This window comes from Anolis carolinensis, chromosome 5, assembly GCF_035594765.1.
Source record: "Anolis carolinensis isolate JA03-04 chromosome 5, rAnoCar3.1.pri, whole genome shotgun sequence".
In the NCBI taxonomy this organism is placed as follows: domain Eukaryota; kingdom Metazoa; phylum Chordata; class Lepidosauria; order Squamata; family Dactyloidae; genus Anolis; species Anolis carolinensis.
Window position 1 is genome coordinate 172,843,655 of NC_085845.1, and position 19,721 is coordinate 172,863,375.

Sequence of the window (19,721 nt, forward strand, 5' to 3'; positions counted from 1 at the left end):
GCCAGCATTCAGAACAACAGTAAAACCATGAATAATAAAAGAAGGTCACAGCAGAGTGGAAAACAATGCCAGCATACAGGCAACATCTGAAAAGTTTTTTAAAATGTGTAAACAAAAATGCTTGTGTAAACAAAGATGTAAAGTGGGTTTGGTTGACATGAAATAAATGTGTGAAAAATGCAAGATTCAGCCTCCTTTGCTTTAATTTCAGTACAATATCAAGAGAGAGCCTAGGCTAGTTTCCTCTTTCCACCATTGTTTCCTTGACATGAATGCACTTTTGTATATAAATGCTTTCACACAATATTGGGATGGCCTTGATTGACCAGGACAAAGACAGGAAGATCTACTTCCTATATGACTACTGCTTAAAAAATACTTAAACACCTGGCTCTGTGGGCCAGTTATGTAATGCAAAAGCATCTTGAACCACCAAAGGAACAGGGTCTTGATACACTTCCATAGATATAGCAATTAGATCAGACATGGGCAAACTTCGGCCCTCCAGGTGTTTTGGACTGGCTGTTAGGAATTGTAGGAGTTGAAGTCCAAAGCACCTGGAAGGCCAAAGTTTGTCCATGGGTGAATTAGATTGTGTGGTAAAGTGTGGTTCACTCTCTGGATGCAGCTCATACATGACTTATCTCTCCATGTGTTGGATCACCTGCAAGGAGGGTTTTATAGCAGTGACTATATATCATCTGTCTAATAATAATAATAATAATAATCATAATCATCATCATCATCATCATCTTGACCTCATGATCATATTAAAAAACAAAGTATGGATCATTGATGTTGCAATCCCAGGTGACAGCAGAATTGACAAGAAGCAACTGGAAAAGCTGGTGCAATACGAGGATCTAAAGATTGAACTGTTAAGACTCTGGCACAAGCCAGTAAAGGTGGTCCCAGTGGTGATCAGCACACTGGGTGCAGTGCCTAAAGACATTGGCCAGTACTTGAAAATAATTGGCACTGACAAAATTACCATCTGTCAGCTGCAAAAGACCACCCTACTCAGATCTGCACACATTATTCGCCAATAGATCACATAGTCCCAGACACTTGGGAAGTGTCCAATGTGTGATGCAATACAAAAGTCAGCATAGTGATCTTGTTTGCTGTGAATGCATCTTGTTGTGTATCTAATAATAACAACAACAACAACAACAACAACAACAACAACAACAATAATAATAATAATAGGCACAACAAAACATTGCATGGAAAGTTCCTTGACAAAATTGAAGGAAAAGCTGATAAGGAGAAGACCTGGCTATGGCTCACGAATGGGACCCTGAAGAAGGAGACAGAAGGCCTGATCCTTGCAGCCCAGGAGCAAGCCATCAGAACAAATGCAATTAAGGCCAAGATTGAAAAATCAGCTGATGACCCAAAATGCAGACTGTGCAAGGAAGCCAATGAAACCATTGATCATATCCTCAGCTGCTGTAAGAAAATAGCACAGACTGACTACAAACAGAGGCACAACTATGTGGCCCAAATGATTCTTTGGAACTTATGCCGCAAGTACCACCTCCCAGCAGTAAAGAATTGGTGGGATCACAAACCTGCAAAGGTAATGGAAAATGAACACGCAAAGATACTGTGGGACTTTCAAATCCAGACTGACAAAGTTCTGGAACACAACACACCAAACATCACAGTTGTGGAAAAGAAAAATGTTTAGATTATTGATGTCACAATACCGGGTGACAGTCCAACTGATGAAAAACAACAGGAAAAACTCAGCCACTATCAGGACCTCAAGATGGAACTTCAAAGGCTCTGGCAGAAACCAGTAGAGGTGGTCCCAGTGGTGATAGGCACACTGGGTGCCATGCCAAAAGATCTCAGTCGGCATTTGGAAACAATAGACATTGACAAAATTACAATCTGCCAACTGCAAAAGGCCACCCTACTGGGATCTGTGCGCATCATCCAAAAATACATCACATAGTCCTAAACGCTTGGGAAGTGTTCGACTTGTGATTTTGTGATACGAAATCCAGCATATCTATCTTGTTTGCTGTGTCAGACTATGTTGTTGTGTCAATAATAATAATAATAGTAATTCTTTATTTGTATCCCGCTTTTCTCCCACAAAGGGATCCAAAGCGGCTTATAACATATTAAAGGCAATACAATACAAACTAGGGTTCAAGCTAGGTGATACGGTTTTTTTGAAAATAAGTTCTCTCAAGTGCTGAAAGACGTGTTTGTAGATATCTGACCTCATCTACATATTCGGTATTTTCTGATCCCACATCCTTATCAAGATAAATTGGTCATCTAAATCAGGTAGTCATGCACTAAGGAGATGCATATCCTCCAGTATTTCACAGATGAAAATTGGGGTGCATGGGGCCAAAAGACACCAGGGAGTGGTCAGGATGGCAAAATGCACAAAGTGCGGAGGGGCTGAGAGATATTCCTTTTGCTTGAGCCTACTGGGAAGGACAAGAGCCCACCCTCTCCTTTCTTGAACTCTGCCTATAGCAATGGGAGTAAGATGAGGACAAAGGGGGAAGGTAGGAGGGAAGAGAGAATCGAGGGCATTTTAAAAGCAGCTGAAAAATGGAATGAAAGAGGATTAGTTGAGACTGTTCCTGCCAGTTGGAGGGTATTCAGATGCAAAGTTCCTCCTTACAGCTCGCTAATACAGAATGTACCAGTGGATTGTGCTGCATTTTTATTATTAGTGGTGAAGGACCGTTTGGGTTTTTCAACACAGTCTAGAATTGGTCCTGTCTGTTGTGCCACAGTAAGGGACTCGTGGAGATGGTTAGAAAGGTGTGACAGAAGTTGAGTGATTTAAGTGTGCTTTTCTGAATTAGGCTTAGGGACAATCTTCAGGGAAATAACAAAAATGTGAAAGTAGGTTTTTAACTGTGTTCTGGAATGGATGGCAAACCTTTGCAGGCCAGAGTGCTCTGTGCAAAGATGCCGAGGGCTCTGCGCTGCCCGGCACACGTGTCCCCATTAATGTTTCCATTGCTTTGGATTGCGCTCCCGTCTTTCCATCACTGCATCTGCAGCGTGTATCCATGGTTCTGAGATCACATGCAGGGATGGGTTAAAGTAGTGGAAGGCTGGTGTATTCTAGCAGAGTTAGTGACTTCTCAGCTACAGGCTGCGGAGCAAGCAGAAAACAGTGAAACAAATGATTTGAGAGCGAGAGAAGGCACAAGAAGGAAGGAGAGCGTCCTGGGAGGAGAGGAGTTAATGAAACAGGTGGGGGGTAAACAGTGGTGAGGAAAAGGACTGTCTCAAAAGTATTGTTTCAAGAGCCCCAGGAGCTAAGTTCTGAATCTATGGATGGGAACTCTTCACAAAGCAACAGCAGAGTCCAGAACAAAGAGAAACCAAGAGCTGGCTAAAAAATGAATGAAAGAAAGTTGGAGCCAGACCAAGAGTGTTGTGAGCGATGTGGAAGACGAGCAAAAGAGATCGACCAGGAGACCAAACACATTTAGGGGATGTAACCCAAGCTGGATGGGATGCAGGCAATTGTCTCTTTTCATCCTTCCCTTGAAAACTGGATTTTCTGGATTCAGATGGGAATAAGCTGACCACACACCAGGTAAGAGACTATTTGTTGTTATTATGTACAACGTTACTGAGAGCCAGAGTAGTGTTGTGGTTTGATTGTTGGACTATGACTCTGGGAAACCAGTGATGAAACCCACAGTTTGGCTTTGGAAACATACCGGGTGACCGCTAAACAAATCTTGCCAAGAGAACCTTATGGTATGTTTACCTTTGGTTCACCATAAGATGGAAATAACTTATAGGCACAATACAGCAGTAGCAATGTACTATGCATATACTTGAGATTGGAGCTGATGAATTTCTGGTGCCTGATGATATGTGTCTGTAAATAGCTGCACGTGTGTATAGGGACAATTTCCCCCCTGAAATCTTTAGATTTCGGTAATGTAGATACTAGTACATTAAATCTTAAAGTAAAGGTAAAGGTTTTCCCCTGACATTAAGTCTAGAAATGTCTGTCTCTGGGGGTTGGTGCTCATCTCCATTTCTAAGCCAAAGAGCCAGCATCGTCCGTAGACACCTCCAAGGTCATGTGGCCAGCATGACTTCATAGAGCGCCATTACCTTCCTACCGGAGCAGTAGCTATTGATCTACTCACATTTGCATGTTTTTGAACTGCTAGGTAGGCAGAAGCTGGGGCTACAGCTGTAGCTCGCCCCGCTTCCCGGAATCAAACCATCGACCTTTCAGTCAGCACGTTCAGCAGCTCAGTGGTCTAACCCACTGCACCACCGGGGGCTCTATCTTAATGTAGATACTAGTACATAAAATCTTAAATTACAATTAAGATGCCTCAAGTCTTTTGGTTCTTTAAGCAGGAATATTTCCCTGCATTAAAGTGTAAGGTACTAATGATACCAGTTTCTCTGCAGCCCATATTTTAAACCCAGTTCTTCTAATAGGCAAATTTTGGCCCTCCAGGTGTTTTGGACTTCAACTCCCACCATTCCTAACAGCCTCAGGCCCTTTCCTTTTCCCCCTCAGCCTTCAAGTCATTTCTGATTTAGGGCACTTTTGTTGGGTGTGGATTTGTAGTAGCACATTGTAAATCTAAACTGCCTGGAATAGTGGTTTGAGAGTTGGACTAGGACTCCAGGAGATCAGGGTTTGAATCTTTTCTCGGATGAAAACCCCAATGGATTCCCTTGGGTATAGTCACACTATCTCAGAAGAAGGTAATGGCAACTCCCTTCTGAACAAATCTTGCCCGGAAAACCACGTGATATGAGTTTTGGGCTGCCCTAAATCGGAAATGACTTGAAGGCAGGCACACAATAGTGATAAAGATCACAATGTCTTGTTATATACAAAAAGTGCAAGTATTTATCATTATTTTATTGCAGTATTTCAAAGTGGCCTTTCCTCCTCGCAAATACCGCCATGGTATGAGGAATCATTACACAATCTATATTGTATAGTCAAAGGCTTTCATGGCTGGAATCAATGGGTTGCTGTGAGTTTTCCAAGCTGTATGGCCATGTTCAAAAAGCATTCCCTCCTGACGTTTTGCCCACATCTATGGCAGGCATTCTCAGAGGTTGTGAGGTCTGTTAGAAACTAGGCAAGTGGGGTTTATATATCTGTGGAATAATGTCCAGGGTAGGAGAAAGAACTCTTGTCTTTTTTGAGGTGAATGTTGCTATTGGCCACCTTGATTAGCATTGAATGGCCTTGCAGCTTACAAGGCTATCTACATACCTACTAACAACATAAAACTATCAAAAGACCCACTAAGAAAATCAAACAAATGCTACATTCAACAAAGAACAAGAGGGATCCTCTCACCTCTGCAGGAGTCTCTTGTATACCATGTAGCTGTGGACAAGTCTACATAGAGACCACCAAACACAGCATTGCCTGTTCAATGCTAATCAAAGTAGCCAATACTAATCAAGGTGGGGCAGAAAATAAAAAAAATGATATAGACTATATTAACTCATTAAAATCCCTGGACAATAAAATATGCTAAGCTGGAAGGCTCTGAAAAACAACCTCCACACTGTCACATTTTCAAGGACAGATTACTCTACAAATGGGGTCCACTATTCACTTTGTTGTTGTCACATAACTTTCCAACAGTCCCAAAGGAGATAAACTAGTACAGCAAGAAATTCTGTTTCAGATAACTATTAAAATATTTTATGTCCAAAAAAGGATTTCTGTCATGCAACCGCCTCTTTCTAGGCATTCAACATTACTCCCTCTCCCTGACAAGCATTAGCTAACTTTTGTATTGCTCCATATTCCCAACTAGTTGCTAAAAGCCAAGCTGGATGACAATCAAGAATATAGGTGATTTGCTTTCTTGCGCATCTCAGAACAAAACCACTAATGAGCCTCTCTTATTGACCAACTCAAAGAACAAAAACTGCTTGAATTTGGGTTGCTGTGAGTTTTCCGGGCTGTATGGTCATGTTCCAGAAACATTCTCTCCTGGCATTTCACCCACATCCTCAGAGGTTTTGCGGTTTGTTGGAAACTAGGCGAGTGGGGTTTATCTATCTCTGGAAGATCCAAGATGGGAGAAAGAACTCTTGCCTGCTTGAGGCAAGTGTGAATGTTGCAATTCATCACTTTGATTAGCATTGAATAGCATTGCAGCTTCAAAGCCTGGCTGCTTCCTGCCTGGGAGAATTCTTGTTGGGAGGTGTTAACTGGCCCTAATTGTTTCCTGTCTGGAATGTTTCTGTTTTCTGAGTGTTGTTCTTTCTTTCTTGTCCTGATTTTAGAGGGGTTTTTTTTAATACTGGTAGCCAAATTTTGTTCATTTTCATGTTTTCCTTCTTTCTCCTGAAATTGTCAACATGCCTGTGAGATTTCAATGGCTTCTCTGAGTAGTCTGACATGGGGGAGTAGTCTGACAAAATTCCCTTTTGGTGGAAAATTATGGATGCCATACATGTGCTACCATACATGTATCAGGTTTGTTTGGTGTATATGCCTAGATCAGCACAGGAACCTTCCTATGATTGAATTAAGTGCTTCAGAAAATATTATTTTCCTCCATCTGAAATGAAGGGGCATGGAGATTCAGTGTGAAACTATGGTTCATCAGGTGATGTAGACCAGGGCTTCTTAAAGCATTCCTCTCATGACTCCTCTTGGCCCAAGAAATGTTTGTGTGACCCCGAGTATATAGGTATATAATATAGGTAGGTATACAAATCAACTACCAATAATGAATCAAAGAAATTTATTTTGAAACTATTATTTTGCACACACAGAATTTACTACTTATTAGCAATGAGATGGATGTAGTTGCTTGTTTTTATTGGCTGAATATTTGATACCGTAGAACACAGAGCATCTTCAACACTTTTCATGCAACATTGGCATCACTTTGCAGCCTCAACTGGCAGAATATAGTCTGGTGGCTTTCTTTTTTTCACCCCGGATTTGTGTAAATGTCTAAAACAGTCACTAGGTGGCAAGTGACACAATTTTTTCGTGAGCCCCCAGATTGAGTTAGGAGACCCCAAATGGGGCCACGACCCACAGTTTAAGAAGCTTTGATATAGATAGTAGGAGCTGTGGCTGGCTATCTGAATATCGATATCCTATATTTAACTGGTTTGTATTCTTTAAAGAATGGATTAGGGATCCATGTAGATCTGAAACATGGGATGAACTTACCTGTTTACTCCAGTGGTGAGCAACTGTGGTGAAGACAATTTTCATCCACACAGAATCATATTTTAGCATAGTAAAGGTAAAGATTTCCCCTTGGCATTAAGTCTAGCCGTGTCCGACTCTGGGGGTTGGTACTCATCTTCATTTCTAAGCCGAAGAGCCAGCGTTGTCCATAGACACCTCCAAGGGCATGTGGCCGGCATGACAGCATGGAGTGCTGTTACCTTTCCGCTAGAGCAGTACCTATTGATTTACTCACATTTGCATGTTTTTGAACTGCTAGGTTGGGAGAAGCTGGATCTAACAGCGGGAACTCACTCTGCTCCCCAGATTCGAACTGCCAACCTTTCGGTGAGCAAGTTCAGCAGCTTAGCAGTTTAATCCACTGCACCACTGGGGGCTCCAATTCCTGCATATTAGACAAAAAAAATCCTTTATGTGAATGATCAAAAACGCTAATTGATGTCTGAGGATTGTTTTGGTGAATTTTTGGGCAGATATTTTGGGATGTGGGATGAGGTGCTTTACCATTTCAGACAACATTTAGGGCATTTTCACCCACTTTAAAAATAAAATAGGAAGGTATGTGGGGCTGCAGTCTATGGCCAACACTTTCTATGCCCTTGACCTAGTGTGTCTGATCAGGGACAAGCAGAGGTAGATCTAGAAGCGCTTTCATACTATATTGTCGTAGTACTATTATCTCACTTTAACTTCCCTGTCTGTGGAATCCTGGGATTTGCAACTTGGTGAGGCACTAAATCAGGCATGGGCAAACTTCGGCCCTCTAGGTGTTTTGGACTTCAACTCCCACAGCAACCTGGTGATTCCGGTCATGAAATCCTTCAACAACACATTGTCTAACTTGACTCTTCAATGGTTTCTTGAATGGATTTGGTTGCAGAGAGTGGTGGGATCCACTGTACCACGATGCTCTAGTTAGAAAGTATTAGTGGTGAATATGTAGGATTAAACTGAGAAAACCTCACAGACAGAAACCATTTAATATGGAATTATTGATTATGGAGATCCAGTTAGAAGTCATTAAAGCCTACAGGGCATATTATAGGGCTGAATGCATGCATTTGATAGCAGTGTAATGATGTAATGATGATACTGCAATTATTTGTATACTGTGAGAGGGAATTTGGCCTAAAGATGAGTTGGTGACATCGCGTAAGCAAATCAATCTCCATTTAGCTCAGTTGTGCATGATACCATGATTCAACCATCCATGGCGTGAACATATCCCTCCAAATTCCAAAGGTGAAGCTTGATTTTGATGTTTTATATAAGGAAGGCCATTTTATTACACACTATACATAATGGGACTAGAGTATCTAGTATTTTTGGTATCCACAGAGGGTCCTGGAACCAAATCCAATAGATACCAAGGGCTCGTATTGTTCTTGAAATGAAATACATGGTGGTGAGCTTTGCAAAGAATATTCAACCTGCACAAAGAAGAGCATTTTATGAAGTCAAATTTCAAGGTGAAGAAGAAGGAAGCGTATTGTCTTAAATTTGTGACACAAAACAAGTAGAAATCCTTCTACTTCCTCATGACTCAAGATTATGATTATGATGTTTATTATGTTTATTTATGCCTCACTTTATCTCTCCCGAAGGAGACTCATAGCGGCTTATAATTCAAACTATGACCATACAATTTAAAATACACAAAGAGTAACACTATTACCCTTACAAATCAGGTGTCAATCCATAGGAAGATGGTGACAGCTTACAGCAGAAAGTATAGTGCTCGATCATCTTGGGCAATGAACTTGTGCCAGGAATAGGATGCATTCTTGACATAATTCCACAGTGGGCTCTCTTATTTCCTCCTCTATCTGCAATTTCAACTTTTCAATTTGGTTTGGTTATTTGGAGTACTGATTCAGAAAATTGCATTGTTTAGACCGCATCAGATCTAGTTTCTGATACAGAACATATACCATCCAGTAGTTGCCATCTGCTTTCCCACAGAAAACCATATTCAATAATCTAGAGCTGAGGTGGTCTATCCAATGCAATGGTTAGCTCTGTTGAATGCAGCAGAAATAAAATTTAAAAAAATAAAGAGGAAGGAGGTTTGCGGACCAGATTTTTGTTCTCGCAGCCTATTGCTGGGGCGCGGCCCACAGGTTGAGAACCACTGCTTTATTTGAAATCATTGCTTAATGACACAATCCTGGGTGCACACTTACTCTGGCACATAAGTCCAAACTAAATAGAATGTATACCTGTATAAAAATGTATGGGACCATGCTATTATCCATTTCCTCCAAGATTACTTTCACTCAATGGTTGGAAAAAGCAGTTTCAGGTGGGATTGGAGGGTTCTGCTTCTTCTCCCAGTCACAGTATGAGATACATTTCACTGGTCAACACACATTTTGGTGCCTCAAATGTTAGCCGTGTTTCTGGATATATTTGTCCTGCTAATTCCAAAAATGGCACCAGTTTCCCCCTATCAGCTATCGTTTTTGATATACAGAACATATTCCATCTACCAGTTGCCATCTGCTCGCCCACAGAAAACCATGATAACCATATCTAAGAAACTAGAACTTATGCGGTCCATCCAATGCAATTTTCTGAATCGGTGTCCCAAAATAAACACAGGAACAAGCCTAAAAGCCAATATACCAAGAAAACTGTTTTCTGGGTGTTGGGCTGTGTTACCACCAGACTTCTTGTGGATACAGAAAACTGCAGATACTAGCAAACTGTATTGAAACGAAGGCATTCCATCCCAACAGTAATATAGAGTCATGCTGGAGGACCTAGGAAATGCCTAGAGAAAGCATATTTTGTTTGCCACAGGCATTGGTTAACCAGATACAGGGGACGTACTGTACAGAATGGGAAGCTTGAATTAACTTTCTGAATATCAGACCAGGAGAGGTGATGGTAAGAAGAACCTTTAAGATCAAATGCTGTTTAGCAAACCTTGGAATAGTGATTTTTTGGATTGCAAGTCCCAGAACCCCTAAGACTGGCTGGAGCATTCTGGGAATTATAGTCCAAAATTAACTTTGCCAAGTTTATATCCATCCTCTGTTTGAAAAGACATAGGACGTGGCCCTAGCATTACCTCTGGACAACTTGCTGGCTCCACTTGTTGACCTTTTAAAAACAATTGTACAGATTTGTCAGTACAATACATCAAAGACATAGAATTAAGTGTGTTTTGGCATTGTTATAAGGTAAAGGTAAAGGTTTTCCTATGACATTAAGTCTAGCCGTGTCTGATTCTGGGGTTTAGTGCATTTCTAAGCCGAAGAGCCGGTGTTGTCCGTAGACGCCTCCAAGGTCATGTGTCTGGCATGACTGTATGGAGCACTGTTACTTTCCTGTGGGAGCAATATCTATTGATCTACTCACATTTGCATGTTTTCAAACTGCTAGGTAGGCAGAAGCTGGGGCTAACAGCGGGAGCTCACCCCACTCCCCGGATTTGAACCGCCGACCTTTCGGTCAGTAAGTTCGGCAGCTCAGCAGTTTAACCCGCTGTGCCACCGGGGGCTTCTTGGCATTGTTACAGCGTGGTATTAAAAACAATTCCAATGCCTTGTTGTCATTTTGGCAATTTAATCTTTCAAAATATTGAAGAGTGTGCCTTTACATTTTACATCAAACTGTTACCTTTTCCCCCTTGCTGAGATTTGAGATGGCACATCTAATTAAAAGTCATTAACAGGAGGAGTCCTCGTTGCCCTGGAGGTCTATTAAGGAAAAAGGGTCTGCTTCTAGGATTTGATTTGGGATTTGTTCCCAGATGGTTTATGTGGTTTATTTAAGAGAGGTTCAGCTGAGTAAAAACTTGGGTGCCAAATGAGGATTTAAAAGGCCTTTCCTATGGGAAATGGTGAGTCACTAAAGCATGAGACACACTGTATACAGTATTTGACAGTGGTGATAATTAAACAGCAGAGAACAAATATTTTAAAGAGTAACTCCGGTGAGGATGGAAGAAGGAGGGTGTTGAAAAGAAAGTCATGGGGTAAATATAAGACGTTGAAGGAAATATAAGACTAGAGAAGGGTGAAGGCTTGGGTTGCTGTGAGTTTTCCAGGCTGTATGGCCATGTTCCAGAAGCATAATCTCCTGACGGGGAAAGGAAGGTTCTTGCTTTCCTTTCCACCTGTGCTCAGTGTCCACTTATGTATTGCGGAAAGGGATTTGATTGTATGCCTTAAAGCAGGCATGGGCAAACTTGGGCCCTCCAGGTGTTTTGGACCTGCTGGAGCAGAACCTATCAATCTACTCACATTTGCATGTTTTCAAACTGCTAGGTTGGCAGAAGCTGGGGCTAACAGCAGGAGCTCACCCCACTCCCTGGATTCAAACTGCTGACCTTTTGATCAGCAAGTTCAGCACCTCAGCAGTTTAATTCACTGTGCCACTAGGGGCTCTTCTATATTTATATTCAAGATAAAACACTTGCCCAAAACCCACCTTAGTGAATCTCAGCATGTCTGAGACATGTTTTCAACAGCCAGTATTTCGATTTTGCCTAATTATACCACTGCAGCCAAACATAGCAATCTTTAACCGATGACCATATGCATCTTACAAATCAGTTCTTTATTCATAATTATACAGTTTCCCAGACTACAGCTCAAAGTGATCCAGTTTTGTTTAAGGAATTATTTTTAAAAATATTCCTGACAGAAAAATAGTCTGGTGGTGCTAATATCAAGTGAACATATTGCAGCCTCTGCATGACAGGCAAACAAAACTAACAAATAGCTTCAAATTGCTGGTAGATGGTTTAAAAATAACACATGATTTACCTAACAAGGAAAATTACTCCTGCTCTCAACTAGTCTATCAGAGCAGCTGAGAAAGGAAGCAGAAAAGCAGGGTGGAACATTAAGGAAACGAAAACAATGGCCACAAATGGTTTGCAGAACTTTAAACGGTAATATTGAAATAGCTAAAATTAAAACGTGGCTCAATCATAAAATGTTGACAGCAGTCAAGAAATCAAAAGAAGACTGTGTCTAAATCAGGCTGTGTCTAAATCAGGCAGGTTATTCTGATGTAAATCTGCTCTGGAGTAGCCCTGAATCCAGGATGTACATGCTGAACCCAGGACTGGTGTTCACATGGGCCAGGATCGCATTTGCCCCTTGGGGCTGTCATGTGCTTTGTGTCACCTGGCACTCACCTTTCAGATTTGCTGATGTCAGAACACAGCACCTGTTCAATCAGCAAGGAGGAGGGAGCAGGCTTGTTTTCTGCTGCCCTGGAACTAGGACACGGAACAATGGCTTCAAACTACAGGAAAGGAGATTCCACCTGAACATTAGGAAGAACTTCCTCACTGGGAGAGCTGTTCAGCAGTGGAATTCTCTGCCCCGGAGTGTGGTGGAGGCTCCTTCTTTGGAGGCTTTTAAGCAGAGACTGGATGGCCATCTGTCGGGGGTGCTTTGAATGTGGTTTTCCTGCTTCTTGGCAGGGGGTTGGACTGGATGTCCCATGAGGTCTCTTCCAACTATTAAGCGGCTGAGGGGGGAAAGGAAGGAGCCTGAGGCTGTTAGGAATAGTGGGAGTTGAACTCCAAAACACTCGAAGGGCCCAAGTTTGCCCATGCCTGCTATAGAACAAATAACGGGGTAAAATATAACTTGAAAGGATTTTTAATTTAGCCCATTTGTGTATAGCTACTGCAAAAAAAAAGCAACATTATGTCTATGCATCACCTGCTCTTGGATAGGGGGCTGCCAGTATACTAGGTGCTGTGCGCTATATTTCAGAGGTTGGAACAAGCCAAACTGCTTCTGAGTATTCCTTGATCAAGAAAACCCTGTGCAATTATTGGTAAGTTGCCCCTGGTGGCACAGCGGCTTAGACCACTGAGCTGCTGAACTTGCTGACTGGAAGGTTGGCAGTTCGAATCCTGCTGTTAGCCCCAGCTTCTGCCAACCAAGCAGTTCGAAAACATGCAAATGTGAGTATATCAATAGGTACAGCTCTGGCAGGAAGGTAACGGTGCTCCATGCAGTCATGCTGACCACATAACCTTAGAAGTGAGCACGAACCTCCAGAGTCGGAATTTTTGCTTGTCACGCAACCAGGTGGGATTGCTGTGCTTGGTCCTCTTTATTGGTAGTAGCAAGAGCAAAATAAAGCATGTCTACAGCCCTGGTCAGACCGTCAGCAAATATAGACCAGTATGATTTTAGACCAGCTAAAGATCCGACCCTATGTGCCTAAAAATGTACACTAAATGTACACTGCACTTATTACAGATATATGTTATATTATGTTATAAACATGAAGTGACAGCTCTACTGTGCTCTTCCAAAACATTATTTACCAATAAATGCACTTAGTCACATAAGCCACACTCTATTGATGGTATTTCCAACCTTATTGAGGAGGTCATTCCGAGTATAAAGAGGGTTAAATGTAGGTCTGCCATATCCCTTGTTCTCATTATCCGCTTTCTCCACACAGTGCTAACTCTGCCATTTTCAGTGGTTACCTCTCATTTTCTGTTTGTGTTTGGGCCCTCGTGTCCACACTGTTGAGATGTCCATGTGCACATCCAGATGCATTGCACACCAACAAAAATCAATGACAGAAGCATTCTCTATTTAGCCGTCCCTGTCAATAGCAAACCGGGCCTGATAACGATTGAGCAGTTTAGTTTGGTTATGTCATGCATTGTGATGCTGACCTCATTTTAGCAAAGTATCTGGGTCTTTTATTTATTTTATTTATTTACCTTATTTCTACCCCGAAGGAGACTCAAGGCGGCTTACATACAGCAACCATTAGATGCCTTAAAATACATACAAATAGAGACATAAATCAATTAAATTTAAAATTAATACATATTAAACATTTAAAACATTACATTCAATATTAAAATTGCATCATCCAAGATTCATAGTCCAAGGCTGCTCCGTCGTCAATTATCCTTAATCCCAGAGCCAAGTTTTTACTTTCCTTCTGAAGGCTAGAAGGGAGGGGGGCTGATCTAACGTTGCTGGGGAGGGAGTTCCACAGCCGAGAGGCCACCACCGAGAAGGCCCTGTCTCTTGTCCCCGCCAGCTGCGCTAGCGAAGCAGGCGGGACTGAGAGCACGGCCTCCCCAGATGATCTTAACTTCCAAAGTGGCTCGTAGAGGGAGATATGTTCGGACAGGTAAACTGGTCCGGATCCGTTTAGGGCTTTATAGGCTAAAGCCAGCACTTTGAATTGTGCTCAGTAGCAGAGTGGCAGCCAGTGGAGCTGATGTAACAGGGGAGTTGTGTGCCTGGCTGCCACCTGTTGGACCCGCTGAAGCTTCTGAGCAGTCTTCAAAGACACCCCCATGTAGATCGCGTTGCAGCAGTCTCTCTAACAAGAATGTGGACCATCATGGCCAAGTCAGGCTTCCCAAGGTACGGGCGCCACTGGCGCACAAGTTTTATTTGGTCAAAAGCTCCCCTAGTCACCGCCGAGACCTGAGGTTCCAGGCTCAACGATGAATCTAGGATCAGTCCCAGGCTGCGAACCTGAGCCTTCAGGGGGAGTGTAACCCCATCCAGCACAAGCTGTAACCCTATTCCCTGTTCGGCCTTACGACTGACCAGGAGAACCTCTGTCTTGTCTGGATTCAATTTCAGTTTGTTCGCCCTCATCCAGTCCAACACAGCTGCCAAGCACCGGTTCAGGACCTGCACAGTCTTAGTGACAGGTGGAAAGGAGTGAGAGTTGGACATCATCTGCATACAAATGACACCATACTCCAAAACTCCTGATGATCTCTCCCAATGGCTTCATGTAGGTGTTAAACAACATGGGAGGCAGTACTGAGCCCTGCGGGACCCCACAAGACAATGGTTGTGGGGCCGAGCAGGTATCCCCCCAGCAACACCTTCTGGGACCGATCTTCCAGGAAGGACTGGAGTCACTGGAAAACAGTACCTCCGAGCCCCATTCCTGTGAGGATACCGTGGTCAACGCTATCGAAGGCCACTGAGAGGTCCAGCAGACCTAACACGGACACACTCCCCTTGTCCAGTTCCCGGCGTAGATCATCTACTAAGACGACCAAGGCTGTTTCAGTTCCAAGTCCCAGCCTGAAGCCAGATTGTGCCAAATCCAGAAAATCAGCATCTACCAAGAATCCCTGGAGTTGCGAAGCAACCACACTTTTCTTTTCTGATAGTTACACAATAATACAATGTCATCAAAATTAGAATGAAGATTCTCTACAACACTAACATCACTATGTTAAACCTACTCTGAGGTATAGCCTGCAAAGCTGACACAGATACATCCAAGCAATCCTTGATATAAATCCACACAGCAGTGGTTCTCAACCTGTAGGTCCCCAAATGTTTTGGCCTACAATTCCCAGAAATCCCAGCCAGTTTACCAGCGGTTAGGATTTCAGGGAGTTGAAGGCAAAAACATCTGGGAATCCCACAGGTTGAGAACTACTGCCACACAGCTTTGGAGAAATCAAGGGAATGCATTAACTTTTAAAAAAAATTACTTTACAGTCTTTTCTTTCCTGCAATGGATTTAGGAAAAGCTACACGAGTATCTCCTGCTTCACCAACCTTACCCTTGCAACAAATGTATAAGTAGGGCCATAAGATTGAAAACTTGAGAGAATGCTGAAAACTGTGTAGAAAAAAAGAATTTCAGCAAACGTTTATCACACAACCAAATCACAATCAACACCTGTTGAAATCCCATCTTCTGCACAATCATTATGTCCTTTGTGTATTTTGTGTCCTTTTGAAACCTTTGCATAACTCGATTGAGTTAAGAATACCAAAACTATCTGTTTGCATTATCCAGTGTTTTTATTTTGGTGCCCTGGGATAGGAGGAAGATGATGGTTATCACGAACCTTGACCTTGAATCTCCAACAGACTAGTCATATAGTCCAAGATCAAGCCAATTCGTTCACGGCAGCAACAGAATTCAAGGGAACAAGCCGAAGGGAAGCCAAACAACAGTCTTAGGACACTCCAATTATTGGAATTCCAAACAATGAAATTGTGTCCACTAATTCAAGGCCAAAGTCAAAGGGCAGTCCAAATTTCCAAAATTGTCCACAAGTCTTAAGAACACAAGGTCCAGGCTTGGTTATGAAAGTTGCAGCCAGTAATTAGACAACACACTGCAAACCCTTAAATGCTTCTTTCACAGCTGATGCCTCTTGCCAGCCTCTTCTCTGCAATCCTGGCTGAATGCCTTAGTTGGGCTTTCTCTTTCCTATGTTCCACAAAAGAAAACCCGGTTAACTCTTCTTCAGTCTGCTGCTCAGATTCCTCTTGAGTTTGGTCAACAGGCTGAGTAGTTGGTACTTCTGTGTGTGGCTGAAGGACACAACCAAACCCTTATCCATACTATCCATGATTACATTACAGGATGCACCAAAATGATCTGGGAGGCTCACCATCTATGATCTTGCTATGCCTCAAATAAAACTCTACTTGTACACTTTAATGTGTATCTTGGCAGTTCCTTATGATAAATATCAGTGATGGAGGCCTTTGATCCAAACCAAAAATGGCCCTGTAAAAGACAAAAGTAACATGAATGACATGGCTTCCAGGCCCTTCCATTAGGCAGAGTGATGTAGCTATCTTATGCAAAAATGTGGAATGTCATTAAAAGGCAACAAATTGTTATATACTTTGTTAGCAGCTTGTATGTATTTGCAATTATAACAACCTTACAAAGAAGATTAGTAGGATTTTCAACATCATGTTTCAGCATACCTTGGCTTCCTTTGGGGATTATGCAACATTAATTGGGAAAGTGTTGAGCACCACTTGCTATTCTGCATCAAGCAGAAAAATGTTCAGAGCTGTACCTAGCAGCACATTGGACTAGTTAGTCACCATGGGCGGGACCTATTCAAAAATCATTGTTAGCTGGAAATGCCTGAGGTTGGAAAAGTTATTTTGTGAGGTTCTTTTATGGGAGGGGGTTCTAACCTTTTTTCCACTCAATGTCTCATGTTGGTTGTGTCATATTCTAGGTCTTGGTGTGCATCCCTCGTGGTTCTGCATTTTCTCCCTCCTTTTCTCCACTATGTGGGCTGATCACGGCTCAAACATTTAATTCAGATGGTAATTGAAATAATAATACAGGCAGAACCCTTCTGTCTCTAATACTGCAGCTGGCTTTATGGAGCTAAGAATAGCTCTGAGTCATGCTCTGAAGATGGCTTCACTTCCAACTGTTTGTTTTGGTGATGGGTTCCCACCCCCTTGCCCTTGTTTTCAAGACTAGTAAAGGAGGGGACCAACAACACATTCCCCTCTTAACCCAAAATTTAGCCAATTAGAGGCAATTTTATAGAATTGCTATTTAAGCGACAGGGAACAAGGTGCCCTAAAGAAATCAGTCACTTGGCAGTCGCTGGCAGGACAGATGGAGATTTCTGGCATATAGTTTGTCTGTTTGTAATATTATATTTAGAAACACATTTTGTTGCATATCCTTTATATGTAACTTATTGGTTGAGCAAATAAAGATGCTGAGTTAAGACCTATATTTTATATTTTCTGTAAGTCTATTAGCTAGTTTGGCATTTCTGTTGAACATTAACACAAAGCATTGACATGGCTAGCTATTGTTTTTCATGCTACAGTTAACATCTAGCTTTACTCTGCTCATCAGGGTTAGCCCAAAACATTTTGCTGCTTGAAATAGTGTAGTAAATACACCCCTTCCTCTGATACTGAGCTTTATACATCAGCATTGATAGTCACTGATAGCTTTGGGCTCCACTCACTTTGTCTAATTGCCTTTAAAATATGGTGCCCGTTGCTACATCTTGTGTCAGTGGATTCCATAATTTGACTATGCATGTTATGAAGAAGTGTTTCCTTATGTCATAATATTATACAAACTTACGATGCAGTTATATTCGAATTATGTGTTAAATCATAGCATCTCAAGCAAAACATACAAAGAGCAAGCTCCTACATAATTATTTGCATATATCAATCAACCACTTAGATCCAAGCATTTCAAAGTGTTTTGTATTATGGCTGGTATAAACTTCAAATATATACAACACGCATAAACTTTGAATATATACGACACACACTACTAAATACAAGTCTACAAAGAAGACATACAGAAATAGGTATGATTTCAAAACTAAGAGTAGTTGAAGCATGTGGAAGTTACCATTTGGTGCCCTAGAAGAAAGAGTTGGAGGTGTGCTATATTTTTAGCTTTAAAAAAATGTTCTAAAGACTTCAGTATTATGATCCCAGCCAATCAGGAATCACATATTGGACAGTGGAAGTCTATGGGATGGTGGTCAGATCTAGACATATGACGAAGAGGGAAAGAATGCAATTACCCTAGCTTAATGGGAAGAGAAGGAGCCGCAGTGGTGCAATGGATTAAACCTTTGTGCTGGCTGAACTGCTGACCTGAAGGTTGCTGGTTTGAATCCGTGAGATGGGGTGAGCTTCTGTCTGTCAGCTCTAGCATACGGGAACATGAGAGAAGCCTCTCAGAAACACATCCTGGCGTACGCTAGGCATTGTCTCTGTAGATGGCCAATTCTCTCACACCAGAACTTGCACTATGTTCTCAAGTTGCTTCTGATATGATAAAAAAAATGGGAAGAACAAAAACATTACACTGGCCTGTCTCCCTAAATAACACAGTGGCTGGGATGAAGTGATTGCTCTGTCTGAAGAGAACAACATACTCTTGACTAGCCCAGCTTCCTACCTATCTATAACTGAGGCTGTTAGGAATGGTGGGAGTTGAAATCCAAAACACCTGGAAGGCCAAAGTTTGCCCATACCTGATATATAGTATGTTTACTCTGTTTTTCACCCTCGCAGAATGGCTTCCATAAGGATCCCTAAAGGCAAGGCATTCTTTGCCTGTAGATCTACACTTTTAAAGATGCAAACAAAAGGGAAAGGGATCAGAAGGGCAAAGGAAAACAAGTTTTGAGTTTCAGTTTGGGAAGTTAATGTTTGTTTCATTTACTCTCCTGTTTTCATGCTGTGAACAAACAGGGCACATGTGTGACTGTGGCAAGAATGTACAACTTGTGATCTCTCCCAAATGCTAACTTGACCATCTTTCTTTACTTTTCAATTCCCAAGCAGATAACAAAATCAAGAAGTTTATCCAGCAGATGGTGAGTTCACCATCCATAGCTGATGGGTTGTGTGTTAATTTGTGTGGATCACAAGCTGTGCATCACATATGTTAATAAGGCGTTCATGAGGTTATTCAGGCTAGTATCCAGCTCCCAAGAGACACACAGAGACAGAGATGGAAATTTAAATGCATTTGTGGGGAAAATGTATGAAAGCAGGATAATCTGATAATAAAGGAGGCAATTTTGATTGAGAAACTGGCAGACATGTTTTGCTTAACAAAAGGAACTATTGATCTGTTCTTTTAAATAGTTATCAGATTCTCCAGGCAGGAGAATCAAGGCAGGTAGGTGTTCTAGTTCAATACAAATGTGAATACAAAGCAATGGTGCGGTTGCAGGTTTGGAACTGTGGTGACGAAGCAAAAAAAA

At 41.9% G+C, this 19,721-nt stretch overlaps 1 protein-coding gene across 1 annotated transcript in view; it reads left to right on the plus strand.

Moving 5' to 3' along the window:
* Positions 1-2,229: 2,229 nt before the first annotated feature.
* kcnj4 (potassium inwardly rectifying channel subfamily J member 4) overlaps positions 2,230-19,721 on the plus strand; it is a 35,544-nt gene continuing 18,052 nt past the window's right edge. Inside the window, exon 1 of the mRNA XM_008120313.3 lies at positions 2,230-3,586. The gene's annotated coding sequence lies outside the window, so the exon portion shown is untranslated. The remainder of the gene's footprint in view (positions 3,587-19,721) is intronic.